Below are 14414 nucleotides of genomic sequence, written 5' to 3' on the forward strand. Positions count from 1 at the left end.
TGTACTGCACTGGAACGCTTCCTACTTAGCACTTTGTTGTTCTGATTTAATTTATAGAAACACTTAGTCATTGCTAATTTCGGATTATAGTGTAACAGTTTCACAGTCCTCATACAAAGCCCATGTTCACCCTGCTCATTTTTACTTGAATAGTGTCTCAGTGGATCGATACGATTTTCCACCTCCAGTCGTAACCTCCTGCAACATTGCTTCAGCAAATGTAGCAAAAATAAAAGTTGCAGCATTATATTATAGGTCAGTCAGTGAAGGAAAAAGTACAGTGATAGGGGGGAGTGTGATAAAAAAAACATCCTAAATATCTGGACCAGTAGGGAGAGAGAGAGAGAGAGAGAGAGAGAGAGAGAATGTGTGTGTGTGTGTGTGTGTGTGTGTGTGTGTGTGTGTGTGTGTGTGTGATATGGGGCATTTAAAGGTCACTTTTTATATTTCTCTTCAATATCTTGAAAACTGCATTGTCTTGCAAAAATTATTTTCTGAATAAAAACTTAAACTGCATTAAATTTCCTACAAAAAAGGTCCCCTTCATTTTCTCTCTACAACTAATAGTTTCCACGTAGGATTGGACAGAAAAATTACAGACTATTAAAAATAGTTTATAATGGCAAAAAATGGATGTGTGTTGTTAAATGAAGTGGGTTAAGAACAAATATTAATGTGTAGGAGAACCGTGTTAAGGGACAGTGTTCTGGGGGTGTAACAGGGTGGAAAGGTGGGGTTAAAGGCTAGAAACATGAGAGAAGGTAGGTTGCTGGATTGTGGCCATGCACTGTCATCCTTTTTAGGTTTGCGAACTGCCCACTACTTCACAAAAAGCAACTACAGGATGTTCCACAAAGTTATACTGAGCCTTCTGCAGCTCACCTCATGAATCACCAGTGACACAGTGTGCAGATATGCCCAAGGGTGTTTATTTTCTACAAAGTGTGTTAATATCGATGGTATATAATTACTAGTAAAACTAATGAAAGACAGTGGAAAGGACATAATGTGCATAAAACTGTGCACAGTGGCACAGTGTTGTACACTACTAGAGGGGAAATGTACACTGCCAGAGGAGGATCCCCCCTCTATATTTGCTGTATGATTACGGACAGCCTCTTCTCAAGGTTGGAGCTATGCAGTACAGTAGATTATTGGTCTAGATTTGAGCATGATCAGTCCTATTCCATCAGACAAATTGACACCCTTCTTGCAAAGATGTTGTGGAGGTGTGGTAAGTGGCTCCACTCAGTGCAGCCCACTTTACAGGTGCCAACAGTTCCTGAACTGAAGAGATTTATGCCATCTACAAGTAGTGCAATTAATGATAAAAGAAGTATCATAACTTTCTGGTCATTCATTAATTCACCACCAAGTGACTACAACACAGTTACACGGTCTTACAACATGCTGTCAGTGATGGACAGCAGCAAGATGCTATATGTACCAACCCAATCCATTTCCCATCAACACCACATAGGCCACTGACAACATCACACTTACAAATTAAGCACTTCTGTGTCATTGTTTGTAGCAACATATTTTACAAAAATGCTCAATTAAGAACTGCACATAAGTACTTGTTAAATAAACTGAAAATAACTCCACTATATAATCATACAGGATGACTGACAATCAATTTACCCTCTAGCAGCGTAGAACAGTGAGCAGAGATTTATGTAGAGTCTGTCCTTATGTGTTTCTTGCATTAGTATTATTAGTAATTCGTATCTGTATTTCATGTAATGTTAACGCATTTTGTGGAAAATGAACACCCCTGGAAATATCTGCACACTGTATCGCCAGTAATTCATGAGGAGAGCTGCGGGAGGCTCGGTATAACCTAGTGAAACACCCTGTAGTTGCTTTTTGTGATGAACTGGGCTGTTCAGTCTGCAGACCTGTGAAGGATGACAGTGCATGGCCACAATCGGGCAACCGATCTTCACTCCTGCTTCTAACTTCCACCCCAGCCTTTCCACCCTGTTACACCCTCAGAACACAATCCCTTAATATGGTTCTCCTACGCTTACATGTGGAAAACACATTTAATATTTGTTCTTAACCCACTTCATTTACCAACTCACATCAGTTTTTTTACCATTAGAAGACTATTTTTAATAAACTGTGGTTTTTGTATACCATGCAACATGGAAACTATTAGTCATAAGGGAAAAATGGGGAGGACCTTTTTTGTAGGAAATTTAATGCAGTTTAATTTTGTATTGGGAAACATTTTCACTAGGAGCCACAGCTTTTGACATGTTCAAGAAAAACATGAAAAGTTACCTTTAAACACCCCAGCACCCATCCCACCCCGTGCTCACCATCTACTGCTTAGCATTTTTTAGTATGTTGATCATGACACTCCCCACTACCACTGCACAAAAATTTGGAACTACATGGACATTTTTCCCCATTCGACCTTCTTGGTCTTCATTGACTATTAGTTACGCATCGAGGTGCCTTAGCAAACTCAATAGTAAAAAATCTTCCTCTGAGTATACACTAATAACAGCAGCAATTTTCTAATATTGTGGCTCAGTCTGTAAATGTGGGGCCATGTTTCTGTACTGACCGCACATGTAGCTGTACTAGTTAAATGACCTGCACTCTCATTATCAGTTATAAACACAACTGAATTCTGTTGATAGGGTGTCTGTCTGAGGACCCTATGGCCATATTTTTTTGCCAGTTCTTCAACATGTAGAGGCAAAGGTGGCTTATTCTGAGCCATGCCATCATCTGGTACAAGTATATTTTTTTGTTGTAGCCAGTTGATAATGCCTTGTTTTTTGAGGCTACTGTAGGTACCTTAACAAGAATTGTTAAATGGTAGGAGGCATTGTCCATAATTATTACTGATGGTTGCCTTAAATTTTTCAACAGCAGTACATGTAGCTTTTCTTTATGTGCATAGCAATATTTTTATAGTGGCAGAATGGTTCATGCAAAAGTCACTGTGTATTGGGCTCTCCTCCTCCTCCTCCTCCTCCTCCTCCCCTACCCTCTCAACTCCCTCAACTGGACCTTCCACCCTGTGCAGTCCATGTTGCCTGGCAAGGCTCTGCTGCTTGTGCCTGCAGAACAGGAGACACAACAAGTATGTGGAGCCTGAGAAACAGCTCAAGTGAATGATACCTTCCCCTTAACATTCAATTCACAGAAACATCAGTCACAAAGTTATGCAAAATTCCTACTATTTATCTCCATTATAACCCTTTCAGATAGGTATCAGTACAACCCTGCTCCCAGCCCTCTCCACATGCACATTATTGTAATATAATTTATCAATGCAGATACCTGTTCAACAAATTAATTCATTTGTCTTATCAGTTTTTAGCTTTCAGAAATGTAAATTTGTTGTGTCTCTTTTACTCTTTGCTTAGATGACTGCCTGTTAATTATTGTGTCTTGTTTCAGAACATTCCATTGATTTTGTTTCTTCTGTTTCTATTCTGAACTCTATTATCTCTTTCAATATTTTAGTTTGCTCCTCCTCACTTACATCTACATCTATACTCTGTAAAACATTGTGAAATACATGACAGAGGATATGTCCCACTGTGCTAGTTATTAGGACTTTTTCCCATTCTGTTCACACATGGTGTCCGGGAAGTGTTTAAATGCCTCTGTGCATGATGTAATTAATATAGCCTTATTGCCATGATCCTTATGGTAGCGATATGTAGGTTGTAGTATGTTCCTAGTCATCATTTAAAACCAGTTCTTGAAACTTTGTCACTAGACTCCCTCCCCTCTCCCTCCCTCCCTCCCTCCCTCCCTCCCCTCTCCCTCCCCTCCTTCCCCCCTCCCCCTCTCCCCCCTCCCCTCTCTCCCCCTCTCCCCCCTCCCCTCTCTCCCCCCTCCCCCCTCCCTCTCCCCACTAGAGTGACAGTTCAGTTCTTTCAACATCTTAGTGACCCTTTTCCATGGGTCAAACAAACCTGTGACCATTTGTGCTGCCCTTCTCTATGTATGTTCAATATCCCTTGCTAGTCCTCATTTTAGCAATATTCAAGGATGGGTTGCACAAGTGATCTGCAAGTGATCTCCTTTGTAAACTGATGCATATCCCTAATATTCTACCAGTGAACCGGAGTCGGATACCTGCTTTATTCACGACTGAACCTATGCGATCATTCCACTTTCATGTCTGTACTAAATGCTAAACTGAAGTATTTGTATGAGTTTACAGATTTACCCACTAGTATTATATATTCATAGGATATAATGTTTTTTCGTTTTGTGAAGTGCACAGTTGTATGTTTTTGAACATTTAAAACAAGTTGCCAGTCATTTTACCACTTTGAAATCCTAACCAGGTACTGCATCATCTGCAAAAAGCCTGAGGTTACTGTTAATATTGCCCACTAGATCATAAATATATGACATGAACAGCAAGGGAGACTACACACTTCCCTGGGATATACCTGAAGTTACTTCTACATCTGTTGGTAACTCTCCATCCAAGATAACATGCTGTGTCCTCCACACCAAGAAATCCTCAATTCAGTCTCACATTTTGTCTGACACCCCATATGATAGTTATTTTGATAAGTAACATAGGTGTGTGACACTGAGTCAAATGCTTTTCAGAAATTGAGAAATACTGCATCTACTTGACTGGCTTGATTCACAGCCTTCAGTATGTCCTGTGAGAAAAGTGCAAGTTGGATTTCACATGACCTATGTTTCCGAAATGCATGCTGGTTGGCATGGAGGAGGTCATTCTGTTTGAGATACCTCATTATGTTTCTGCTCAGAATTATTTCTAAGTTTCTGCAACAAATGAATATAAAGGATATTGGACAGTAGTTTTATGGACCACTTCTACTACCTTTCTTGTAGACATGTGTGACCTGTGCTTTCTTCCAACAACTGGGCACAGTTTTCTGCTTGAGGGAGCTCCAATGGATTATACTTAATAGAGGGGCTAACTCATCTGCAAATTGGGTAAAGAATCTGGTATGAATTCCATCAGGTCTGGGGGCTTTGTTCTGTTATAATGATTTAGCTGCTTCTCAATACCACTTACACTAACGTCTATTTTGTTCATCATTTCAGTGTTAAAAGAATTAAACCGGGGTGATACTATTGGATTTTCCTTTGTAAATGAACATTTGAAAACAGAGTTAAGCACTTCTGCTTTTGCTTTGCTCCTCCTCTGACCTTTTGAGTGTTTATTGCATTACCTCTCTCTTTTTGGGCACTTGAGCTGGTCATTCCTGCCTTTTCTATATTTTTCTCATGTGTTCCTAGAACTTCTTTTGGTGTTCTAGTGTGCTGCTTTTGCTTCTGTATCTAACATATTTCATTATACATTGACACCCATCTTCACATATTGATTCCTTGACTTTGTTGTCCCTTGTCTACCTCTCCGTGACACATGCCTTTAACATTGTTTCTTGTAAATGAGTTCCTTGCCTTATCAACTTTTGTAAAGGCATTGTGAATTGCTGTTTTCCTGCATTTGACAATACAAGGATTTCATAATTACTTTCACGTATTCCCTGTTCTTTCTCTTTACAAAATTTCTCTGCTATCTTACTCCATTTTATTGCCCTTTTAATAACACTGTTCACACATTCACTATATAAACTTACTTCCTGTTATTATGCTGCATGCCATTTAACTGATTTTGTTGTCTGCTTTGTGTGCTGTGAAATATTGTGATGTATCTCAGTTGGATAACTGAACTCAGTTGTCAGTTGCTCATAACCATATGTTCTGTTGCTTTGTTGTCATCTAATGCCATCATGAGTGCTTCCATCTCCTCCTCATCATCCCCCCCCCCCCCCCCCAAACCCATCCTCTCCCTGGATTCAGCTAGTGATTGATCGAGAAAGTTAAATATGCCTGCAAAACATTTTACTGTCATGATCTCTTATTGTTTATGTGTTTCTGATATCACAGAGTCTCACGTTGATTCCATAACAAACACTCTGAATTGATTCTAAACTCTCTACAGAAATTGTTTGTACTCACATTTGGTTCACCATGTGCAACAACCATTGCTTGCCATGTAATATTCTGTTGGAATCATCGCAGGCAGAATACACACATTGGCTGTGTGATGTAAGTCAGAGTGACATCTATCTGGTTGCTCACAATATCTGAGTTATCCAAGTTATCACTCTTTAGTTTACCAAAGTCATAGTCATATACACTGTGGAGCAATTAAAATGGTGCTGAAGTAATTAACCTAAGCAGTGCAATTTCATTTTGACCAGTAACTAACAGAAATGAAAACGCTTAACATTATAAATGTATGTTCTCTATGGTGACTAACTGCAACAGCTAAGTTAGAGGGGTTGCCTGCACAATCATGACCCCAAAAGATAGATGCAGAATTCGCTAAGGTTTGGACAGCTTTAGTTAATGAAGATAACATAGGCTGCTTTCGTTTATTTACAAATTAAAAATTATTGAGTAATTTTGTCAGCATAAGTTACTGCTAATTTACACAAGGCAACCCCAAATGCCGTAGCAAGAAATATAATACAATGCAGTGCTTGTTACTTGTAGACAGTTTTGCTTCTTTCTGTTCCTCGTAAAACAATACAACCACCACCATCCATTGGAGTTGACCATTTGGAAGTTTGGGGAATGGCGGAAACAGAGAATTTTAACTACTCTTATCCTATTCATCTGATCTGCAAATGAGAATACCCATGGATTTCATTTTTGAAGGCACTAAACATCTTCCCCCAGTCCCTCCAACCAATCAGATTTACTCAACAGAAAAAAATATTCAGATGATTCATGGCTCCTTAAATCGGTTAAAACTGCAGGTGGTTACATAAGTTTGCTGGGTAACAGGTCATGTTGGGATCCAGAAAAACAAGCAAGCAGGACAGCAGTTAAAGAATCATCTAATCAGTGCAATGTGCTGTTCCTGTGTGATTATTAAGTAAGTGTTGAAAACCATCTTCATACGATGCCTGAAAACAGTGGCAATAAGCTGTAGTGGGTGGAACCACACTTATTTCCAAACTGATCCTCCTCTTGGTCACAGAGATCGGACAGAATGGCAATGACCCATCTCTGTGAAGTGTGTAATCTTCTGTACTGTGGTTTTCTGCATTGGGAAGAGGCCCAATCAGTGCACGTTGTAAACACATTGCAGTATACCACATTTAAATTCTATGTGGGTTATTTTATGATAAGAACAGCAGTAAATTTAAGTGGAGGTCTGCTGTTATATATATGCATATATACAGTAAAGAAATAATCGTAAATTAACCACACTGATTCTATTTGAATTTCAGTGTCTGTTAAGCTAGAAGGATTTAAAGCTCCCTTCCAGAACTGAAGCTACAATGTCCAAGAAAGTGGTTTGTGCTTTAAGGGAAACATCTGGAATAAAATTTACTGATGCCCAGAAGCTAACTTTTTGTCTTGAATTTTGTTTTGTTGAGTTTTTGCTTCTTGACAGACTTACACAAGAAATTTGAAAGGGGTAGTGATTTACAGCGCTCACAAGCATCTGAAAATGATGGAAAAATTTACGTTAAATAAAATATGGAAGCCTACCCATTGTGTTGTGTGTAACATATTTTGTAGTAAATCAGTGGTTGTGAGCTACAGTTATGAATTTCAAAAATTTTGGAAGGAATGTCATATTTTGGAAAATCAGTACTCTTAATTGCAGGTTAGGTACTTAAGTATTTCAATTTGTTAAGTTGGCTACTGTAACTTAATATTGTCTTTCGCACATATTATAACTGTCATATCATGTTCCATTTAGTTTCCTCATTCAGCATCATTGTGTATTATATTTATATGGATATGGTGTCTGTTCTTTCGGACATGTCTCGCGGGAGGCGCGTGCGAGATAGTCCCTGCAGTTGCACTATCCTCTGTGCCCTCGGTGACTCAGATGGATAGAGCATCTGCCATGTAAGCAGGAAATCCTGGGCTCGAGTCCCAGTTGGGGCACACATTTTCACCTGTCCCCGTTGATATATATAAACACCCATCAGCAGCTGAAGGTATTAATATGTAATTCTAATTTCGTTCTAGATGGCTGCAGGTCATCAATGGTGTCTGTTCTTTCGGACATGTCCGAAAGAACAGACACCATATCCATATAAGTATATAGTTCTTGCAATATCGGCCATGACCTCCTTCTGTGCGGATGCACACACATCACCCGAACTCTTACGGGACTTGGTAAGAATGTCTTCCACGAGTAATGAGTGTGTTGGGTAGGGACACTACGAATGTAGTGTGTGGACATATAAGGTGAGAATGTAGGTCTCGCGGAAGGCGTGCTCTAGATAGTCCCTGCAGTTGCACTATCCTATGTGCCCTTAGTGGCTCAGATGGATAGAGCGTCTGCCATGTAAGTAGGAGATCCCGGGTTCGAGTCCCGGTCGGGACACAAATTTTCACCTGTCCCCATCGATATATATCAGTGCCCGTCTGCATTGTTGTAAATTACTAATATTTTTAAATTAGGTACTAGAGTTGTTAAACCTCGACAAAACAGTATTTTAAAACACCAAGTTAGCTTTAGGGAACCAGTAAATTTTATCCCAGGTTTTTCTCCTGTTGTTATGTAAACCACTTTCTTGGAGATTGTAGCTCAGTCCTTATAGGGAATCTTCAAGCACTAATAACATAATAGATCCTGAAGTTAAGAAGAGTTTCTTTCTGTTTGTAAGCAGCTGGGAGTCATACCAACTGCTGTCAAGCAATTGGAGGCAGCTGTGAGTTGGTATGTTGGGTGAACTACCAAAATAATGTTCCAGAGATACCAAAAGTACCTAGGTATCATACTCTCCCGTAGATACTGTCTCCTCTCCATCAAATAAGCGTGCTATTTCTAGTTGTGGACTCGACTGTCAGTGAGGTGTCAGTTTTATGTTTAGGCACCCTATACAGAAAGGAAGCAGGGACCAGAGGAAAAAGGTTACTATACTGATAACTGTTACCAACAAGTTTGAGGTTATGTCATCCACTGAAACTGTAACTGAGCCAGTCTGCATACTTCATCTGTTGGTAAGCCTGCTATGTCCAGTGTCAGGGGGAAGAAAGTTCAAAAGGATAATGATTTGTTAATCCTAATCAGTTCAAACATACAGTGAATAATGGTATTCCACAGAGAAATGACACCAAGAGATGGGAAGGCTCACTTTGTGCAATCAGTTTATATGGTTGGGGTTCTCTCTCAATATGCCAAAGAGTCTGTTATAGCAACCATTGAGGGAACAGGGTACAAACATCTGCAGATAGTGGTGTATGTTAGAACCAGTTAATTGCTGCTGTCTGAGCTCCGAGGTCATACTTTGATTATTCCAACAACATGCACCTGCTGTGGAGAATTCTAGCCTTGCTCATGGAATTACAGCAAAGTTCATGATCTACAGCATTTTCACTGGAACTGGTCATGGTGACCTGGTTCTGAGTCAAATAGAAGGCTTGAACAACTGGCTTTGGGGGTTTCTTGACAAGTTACTCTACAACTCTCTCGACTTATCTTACAGTTGAGAACATAAATGGGTCAGTGGTGCACTGTGCATCAGATACTGCTCCTCAGTTAGCTTACTGTGTACAGAGTTCACAAAAAGGACTTTTTAGATTAGGCAATTCTCCATACATTCAAGATGATTATAGCTGTACGAGACCATGAAGTATTCGTGAAAGACTTAAAGAAGTACTCCCTGCAGATGACTATTAAAATCATATACTCAATTGAAATTGCTTTTTGATTGATGGTTCAGCAAGTTGAGTGGTAGGGGTCGGATGCTATCCAGCCATAGTTCTTCATGCTCACTGTGTTGCTTGTTTTGGATGGTGCCTTGTGAAGTGTGGCTGGCTACAGGCTAGCAACACTGCCCCCCTCTACTCCCCACCACAGCACTGCCATTGCAATCTTTCAATCGCCAAGTACTTTTGATCAGAGTGTAATGATCATTTGCCAAAACATGTGCCAGTGTTCAAAGCAATCCTAAAAAGCAGCATACTAACATCATAATAGGTATATAAAGCTGACTAGAATTCAGAATTGATGACAAGCTAACATAATACTAGGTACAGAAAACTGACTAGAATTCAGAATTGGTGATAGTGAGATTTTTGTCCTAAATCTGCGTTTATATCTAAAGGATAGGCTAATGGAAAATTTGGGAGGTGTCACTGTAGACAAGGATTCAGATGTTCAGAGATAAATTTCCATTCTGCATGTGAGGTCTTTTGTTTTTGTGCGCGACTCAGAATCAATGGTAGACATAGAATAATAATTGGGCCCTTCTATCACTCAGAAGGCTCAGCTCCATATTCTGTCAAGAACTTTAAATAGAACCTCAGCTCACTAATGTGTTATGTTGGCCAATCATAATGTCATCACTGGAGGAGACATTAGTTGTACAACATTCAATTGGGATAGTTAGTTTTATCAGTAGTGGGTGTGACAAGAAACCCTGAAAAACAATACTAAATGTCTTCTCTGAAAACTACAAACATGCTGTATACTAGATAAAGAGATGGTGGTGTCATATGTCAAGGTGGAACTTTAAACATTAAGCTCTAGGCAGGTGCTTGTAGAGGAACTGTCACTGAAGTTTATAAGAATAATTGACCAATGGTTGGATAGATATGTACTTCGTAGCAGTGTTCATGGTGGAAGGGACCCTCCATGGTATACAGGCTGTGTAAAAAAAACTTTAGAAGAAGTAGTGACTGTTGCATAGAGCATTACATACCAGAATCTTAAAAGGTCTCACATAGCCCAAATAAATTCTGGTCATATGTAAAGTCTGTCAGTGACATGAAAGTTTGTGCACTGATAGACAGGGATAACACAGGAGCCGACATTTAGGGTAGAAAAGCAAAATCAGAAATGTGTAACTCCCATTTCAAATGTTCCTTTACAAATACAGGAGTACTTCCATAGTTTAATCCTTGCATCACTGCAAAGGTGAGTGATATAGATAATAGTGTCAGTGACACTGAGAAACAGCTGTAATAATAAAAATTTCACAAGGCCCCAGAGCTGCAGATTTTAGAGAATTTTCAGCTGAGTTAAAGCACAGATAAAACCTGTATACGAGAAAGTGCGATAAAGTGGCAGAAGAGATCCACAAAACTAGCATCCAGTATCATCAATACCTGTCGGTTGTAGAACTTAGAACATATTTTGAACTGAAACTTCATATCTTGAACAGAATGACCTCTTCCATACCGACCACAAAGACACCAGTCACGCGATACCTGTATCGTGCAAGATATCTTGAAAGTTATGGATCAAGACAATCAGGTAAATGCAGTATTTCTTAACTTCCAAAAAGAATTTGACTTAGTATCATTCCAGTGGTTGTTAAAAAAAAAAAAGTCTGGTCGTATGGGGTATCAAACAGAATTTGCACCTTGATTGAGGAATTATTGGTATTGAGGTCCCAGCATATGATCTTGGTTTTACTGATTGACAGATGTAGTGGTAACTCCAAAAGTGGCTCAGAGAAGTGTGTTGCAGGTACACTGATCATCCAGAACATTATGATCACCAACCTGCTATCAATATGAACAGTCCAGGTGATAGCAATGTCACCTGGTGAGAAATGACCAGACATACGCACAGTGCATGTAGTACCAGTGAGTGTGCTGTCCATGTGTAGAATGGGAATGGTGCTCGATGTATGAGAGTTTGACTGGGGCAGATTGTGATGGCCTGGAGGCATGGCATGAGCATTTGGGAAACTGCACAACTTGGGTGTTTAATGAGTACTTTGATGAGTGTCTTCAACATGTGGTGAAATCACGTCCAGACGTTATTGAGTTGGGTGACCGCACCTCATTGCAGATGTCTGACGTTGTAGGCAGACTGGTAAAACAGGACAGGCAATGAATTTTGGTGGAACTAACATCAGGCTTTAATGCTGGGCAGAGTACAAGTGTGTCTGAACACTCGATGCCTTGAGCACTCCTAGCGATGGGCCTCCGCAGCCATCAAACTATGCGTGTACAAATGTTAACTCCACAACATCGGTAACTATGATTATGGTGACATGTCGCTGCTGTTATCTGCACCAAAGGTGGACATTCCGGCTATTAGGTAGGTGGTCATGATATTCTGGCTGCTCAGTGTAGTGTTGTGTGTTAATGATCTGGCTGGCAATATTATGTCTATCCTCAAACTTTTCGCAGACAATACCCTTATCTGTAATAAAGTACTATCAGAAAAAAGGTGCATAAATGTGTCAAATCTTGAAGATACTTCAGAGGGATACAAAGATTACCAATTTAATGCTTTAAATGTTTGGAAGTGTAAAATTGAGCACTTAACAAAATATAGAGAAAATGGTATCCTAAGACTATAATATCAATGTGTCACAGTGTGAATCAGTCAACTCGTACAAATATCAGGGTTTAACAGTTTATTGGAAGGGAATGAGTGGTCACATAAGCTCAGTTGTAGGTAAAGCAAGTGGCAGATATTGGTTCTCTGATAGATCTCTGGGGAAATGCCATTAGTGTACAAAGAAAATGGCCTACAAAACACTTGTTTGACGTATCTTAGAATATTGTGTATTCATGTGGGATCCATACGAAATTGCACTGTCAGGGTGAAATCTGCCAACTGTAGTCATGAGCATAATTTCAATACTCATCTTGTAGATCTTCAGCTTCTAGTGTTGCTGGTACATCTCAGTGAGATGATAACTTTTGCATTTTAACTTTCCTGACATTGGTTTCACATAGTATGAGGACAATTTGTAGCACACCAATTACTGGAGAATGTTATCCACACCATAAGCTTTCATTTATTAAAATACAACAAAGACAATCACAGAGTTTGTCACAAATACTGTTCCAGCACTGCCACTTCATGGCTATAAATATCCTGCCTTTAGAAATTGACAGTAATTAAAGTTGTAAATGTACATTTGTGATTCTCTACATTTTATAATTTACAATTAATAATTTACACATCTGAATAATTTGGTGATAGATTAAACTTAGCCTTGACATAGATTTCAACATACAGTAACAATGTTGATTATATAGAGACATTTATTTTCATAACAATGTGACTTCGGTTGAGTTAACAATGTATTAAAAGAAACCTTTATATTTCAGATGATGAAAACTGCAACAGCTGCATCAGAATGATTTATTAATCAGAACTAGTTTCATGAGATGATGGTCACATCTTCAGGTCCCCAATTGTTAACCTAAAGAAGATACAAAAATCATTAGTAGAACTATCCCAAAACAGGAACTACCAAATTAATATAATGTAGATTAGCAAGTGGGGTGTCCCTGTTTAAGACATATGTCCTTAAAATCTCCACAAGGTTAAATAATATAAGTCCCCTATCTTCTTGCACAAAACTGGAGTCATAAAGTATGTAACCATCATGAATAAAATAGCCAGTGGAACTAAAGAAAGACATAACCCTAATAGAAAAACCATCATAAATAAAATAGCCACTGGAACTAAAGAAAGACATAACCCTATAGAAAAACCATCATAAATAAAATAGCGACTGGAACTAAAGAAAGACATACCCGTATAGAAAAAATTTTGAATAGGAATTGTCATCATAAAACACTGAAAAGGACCCCCAACCTTACGAGACATATGTGGCATGTGCTCTCAGGTACAGGCGCCAGCACCACTAGCACAACATAGACTGAATAAGGAGACCCCTGCTATGAAGAATGCGCAGCAGTGCATGTGCAGGACCCGGGGAAACTGATATAGTGGGCCAGAGGCCACAAACAAACATGAAAAGCAGCAGCAAAATGCCAAACTGAGCCAAATGTATGAATGCATGTAAGCCTTGGAAGATACAGAAACCTCTGTACACAACAAATGCTCTGCTAGCAGGTGTTGCCAACTTTACAGTTAACAAGAAGATACTACAGTAATGTAATACTGTATCACAATAACATGCAAAATGTTAAGACACAGGAAGAGAATGGAAACTATGCCTCGGAAAGCACAGAAAAAGGGTAACTTACTTATCATGAGGTCTGTTCAAAAAACTCCAGAACTTCATCCACAAAATTTTTCTACACTTACTCTTTACTTATTGTGCTTGGTCTCCTCTGAAATACTCTCCTCCACAACTAATACACCACTCCAAATGCCATCTCCACTCCCGGAAGCAGCCTTGGTATGTCTCTTGCTGGATCGCGCGTTTTTCTTTTATCTCATCTATTGTTGCAAATCTTCGTCCTTTCGATGTGGTTTGCAACATTGGAAATAAAAAAAAAAAGTCTGCAGGGGCCAGGTGTGGAGAGTACAGAGGATGAATCAGCACAGTGATTTCGTTATTTTGTGCAAAAGTCACGTACCAAGGCCAGGTGTGGAGAGTACAGAGGATGAAGCAGCACAGTGATTTCTTTATTTTGTGCAATAATCACATACCAACGGGGATGAATGTGTGGGTGTGCTACCATGA

At 39.4% G+C, this 14414-nt stretch overlaps 1 protein-coding gene across 1 annotated transcript in view; it reads left to right on the forward strand.

Moving 5' to 3' along the window:
* Positions 1-14414, forward strand: part of LOC124556587 (E3 ubiquitin-protein ligase RNF170) — a 129568-nt gene that overhangs the window by 6936 nt on the left and 108218 nt on the right. The window lies entirely within an intron of this gene.

This window comes from Schistocerca americana, chromosome X (assembly GCF_021461395.2).
Source record: "Schistocerca americana isolate TAMUIC-IGC-003095 chromosome X, iqSchAmer2.1, whole genome shotgun sequence".
In the NCBI taxonomy this organism is placed as follows: Eukaryota; Metazoa; Arthropoda; class Insecta; order Orthoptera; family Acrididae; genus Schistocerca; species Schistocerca americana.